This window comes from Tasmannia lanceolata, unplaced genomic scaffold (assembly GCF_043159265.1).
Source record: "Tasmannia lanceolata isolate RefF3 unplaced genomic scaffold, GAP_Taslan_0.1 ptg000033l, whole genome shotgun sequence".
Lineage (NCBI taxonomy): Eukaryota > Viridiplantae > Streptophyta > Magnoliopsida > Canellales > Winteraceae > Tasmannia > Tasmannia lanceolata.
Genome location: NW_027518710.1, coordinates 160902 through 165000, shown reverse-complemented (window position 1 = coordinate 165000; position 4099 = coordinate 160902).

Sequence of the window (4099 nt, the reverse complement as noted above, 5' to 3'; positions counted from 1 at the left end):
CATGGGCACAAGGCCATGGCATATGGTGAGGAAAGGACCACGGTTGCCAAGGTTAGGCACCGGAATGCTTGGCCTTGGCTTGCCAAAGCAGGGCATTGCTGGGTTGGGCTCCCTTGGCCTTCCGGGCGCCTCTGACGATGTCTTGCGAAGACCATGGGCACAAGGCCATGGCATATGGTGAGGAAAGGACCACGGTTGCCAAGGTTAGGCACCGGAATGCTTGGCCTTGGCTTGCCAAAGCAGGGCATTGCTGGGTTGGGCTCCCTTGGCCTTCCGGGCGCCTTGGACGCTGTCTTGGGAAGACCATGGGCACAAGGCCATGGCATATGGTGAGGAATGGACCACGGTTGCCAAGGCTAGGCATATAGAGAGGAATCGCATTTTTGCCCGGATAGGCACCGGAATGCTTGGCCTTGGCTTGCCATAGCAGGGCATCGCTGGGTTGGGCTCCCTTGGCCTTCCGGGCGCCTTGGACGCTGTCTTGGGAAGACCATGGGCACAAGGCCATGGCATATAGTGAGGAATGGACCACGGTTGCCAAGGCTAGGCATATAGAGAGGAATGGACCACGGTTGCCAAGGTTGCGCAAGTTTTGGGCATTTTTTGCCCGGATATGCCCAAGTATGCCCCGATAGGCCCGTTACGCCCCGGTATGAACGCGTATGCCCGGATAGACTCGGTATGCCTTGGGATACATGCGTATGCCCCGATAGGCTTGGTACGCCCCGATATGCGCACGTGTGCCCCAGTAGGGCTCGGTATGCCCCGGTATGTACGCGTGTGCCCCGATAGGCCCGGTATGCCCCGATATGCACACGTGTGCCCCAATAGGGGTCGGTATGCCCCGGTAGGTACGCGTGTGCCCCGTAATGCACGTTTCGCTGATCTCCCCGCATGTCCCGCCCCTATATGTAATACTTACTTACTTACTTACTTTCTTTCTTGCTTGCTTGCAATGGTTGGGAGTGCCCGGCATGCCCCGCTGCAGAGACCAAGGGCGCAATGACTTGGCACCGCGGATGCCGGGACTCCGGCACTTCCCGTGGCACTGATGGTTGGTTCCAAAGACAAAAGGCCGTGCAAGGCCACCGCACCGCGGATGATTTTGCTCGTGCTGGCGCCTTTGTGTGGCCAAAGAACATGCGCGAATGCTCCTGTCGGAAGGGTTGGTGTCCTGGCCCCGTCGGGTGTCACGAATGCTCGGTTGCGAAGACCATGGGACCAAAGCCATGGCACGTCGGATGATGGCTCCAGCTGGCGCCCCGGCACTTTCTGTGGCATTGATGCTCGGTTTCAAAGACAAACGTGCGCAGGGCCAGGGGACCGCGGATGACTGCTCGTGCTGGCCTCGTTGGGCGGCATTGATGGTCGGTTGCAAAGAAAATGCGCGATTGCTCGTGTCGGGGACTGGCAAGCCAAGGCCAAGCGAGCCATGGCAACGCGGATGATGGCTCCAGCTGGCGCCCCGGCACTTTCTGTGGCATTGATGCTCGGTTTCAAAGACAAACGTGCGCAGGGCCAGGGGACCGCGGATGACTGCTCGTGCTGGCCCCGTTGGGCGGCATTGATGGTCGGTTGCAAAGAAAATGCGCGATTGCTCCTGTCGGGGCCTGGCAAGCCAAGGCCAAGCGAGCCATGGCAACGCGGATGATGGCTCCAGCTGGCGCCCCGGCACTTTCTGTGGCATTGATGCTCGGTTTCAAAGACAAACGTGCGCAGGGCCAGGGGACCGCGGATGACTGCTCGTGCTGGCCCCGTTGGGCGGCATTGATGGTGTGTTGCAGAGAGCATGTGCGATTGCAAGTGTCGGCCGGGTTTGGGTTCCCTTGGGCTTTCGGGCGCCTTGGACGCAGTCTTGCGAAGACCATGGGCACAAGGCCCCGTCCTGGCCCCTTGTTCGATTCGCTCTCGTCTTGCGCTTGCTTCCAAGGTCCTCCATGACCTTCCCCATGGCCTTGCTAGATCCCCCCCATGACGCATGACCTCTGTCCGTTGATTGGTTTTGAGTGCACACCATGCCCGGCTTGGCACCGTGTTGTCGCGTGAGTGGCATTTGGATCGTGCATGGTGGTGGGCTACCTGCCAATGCGCACAAGCCTTGCACACTAGCCTTGCGCACGAGCCTTGCACAAAAGCCTTGGACACAAGCCTTGCGCACAAGCCATGCATACAAGCCTTGCTCACAAGCCTTGGGCACTGGCCCATCGCACTAGCCTTGCACACAAGCCTTGCGAACTAGCCTTGGGCACGAGCCTTGCGCACTAGCCTTGGGCACTAGCCTTGCACACAACCCTTGGGCACTAGCCTTGCGCACCAGCCTTGCCCACAAGCCTTGCACAGCAGCCTTGCACACTAGCCTTGCATACAAGCCTTGCACACTAGCCTTGCACCCAGGCCTTGCTCACTAGCCTTGGGCACTAGCCTTGCGCACTAGCCTTGGGCACTAGCCTTGCACACAGACCTTGGGCACGCAGGCCTTGCACGCTAGGCATGCTTGGGCAAGCAGCTCCCGCAACAAGTCGGCGGGTGTAGGCATGGTTGGGCGCAGATCCCGCATCGTCTCGTCGCGTCTGGGCGCAAACCCGTCGCGTCTCGTTGCGTCTTCAGAAGTCGTCGCTAACAGCACCTTTGGTTGCCACTGGTGGTTAGGCGGGTTGGTTGCGCAAACCCTATAGGAGGGTGGCATGCTGCGGGGCGCTGGAATGCGCAGGTTTAGGGCGTTTTTGCCCGGATAGGCACTGGAATGTGCTGGTTTTGGGCGTTTTTGCCTGGACAGGCTAAGGAATGGGCATGCTTTCGGCGTTTTTGCCCGGATAGGCACTGGAATGGGCTGGTTTTGGGCGTTTTTGCCTGGATAGGCTAAGGAATGGGGCATGCTTTGGGCGTTTTTGCCCGGGCAGGCACTGGAATGCCTGGCCTTGGCTGGGCATTGCTGGGTTGGGCTCCCTTGGCCTTTCAGGCGCCTTGGATGCTGTCTTGTGAAGACCATGGGCACAAGGCCATGGCATATAGTGAGGAATGGACCACGGTTGCCAAGGTTGCGCAAGTTTTGGGCATTTTTTGCCCGGATATGCCCAAGTATGCCCCGATAGGCCCGTTACGCCCCGGTATGAACGCGTATGCCCGGATAGACTCGGTATGCCTTGGGATACATGCGAATGCCCCGATAGGCTTGGTACGCCCCGATATGCGCACGTGTGCCCCAGTAGGGCTCGGTATGCCCCGGTATGTACGCGTGTGCCTTGATAGGCCCGGTATGCCCCGATATGCACACGTGTGCCCCAATAGGGGTCGGTATGCCCCGGTAGGTACGCGTGTGCCCCGTAGTGCACGTTTCGCAGAACTCCCCGCATGTCCCGCCCCTATATGTAATACTTACTTACTTACTTACTTTCTTTCTTGCTTGCTTGCAATGGTTGGGAGTGCCCGGCATGCCCCGCTGCAGAGACCAAGGGCGCAATGACTTGGCACCGCGGATGCCGGGACTCCGGCACTTCCCGTGGCACTGATGGTTGGTTCCAAAGACAAAAGGCCGTGCAAGGCCACCGCACCGCTGATGATTTTGCTCGTGCTGGCGCCGTTGTGTGGCCAAAGAACATGCGCGAATGCTCCTGTCGGAAGGGTTGGTGTCCTGGCCCCGTCGGGTGTCACGAATGCTCGGTTGCGAAGACCATGGGACCAAAGCCATGGCACGTCGGATGATGGCTCCAGCTGGCGCCCCGGCACTTTCTGTGGCATTGATGCTCGGTTTCAAAGACAAACATGCGCAGGGCCAGGGGACCGCGGATGACTGCTCGTGCTGGCCTCGTTGGGCAGCATTGATGGTCGGTTGCAAAGAAAATGCGCGATTGCTCCTGTCGGGGACTGGCAAGCCAAGGCCAAGCGAGCCATGGCAACGCGGATGATGGCTCCAGCTGGCGCCCCGGCACTTTCTGTGGCATTGATGCTCGGTTTCAAAGACAAACGTGCGCAGGGCCAGGGGACCGCGGATGACTGCTCGTGCTGGCCCCGTTGGGCGGCATTGATGGTCGGTTGCAAAGAAAATGCGCGATTGCTCCTGTCGGGGCCTGGCAAGCCAAGGCCAAGCGAGCCATGGCAA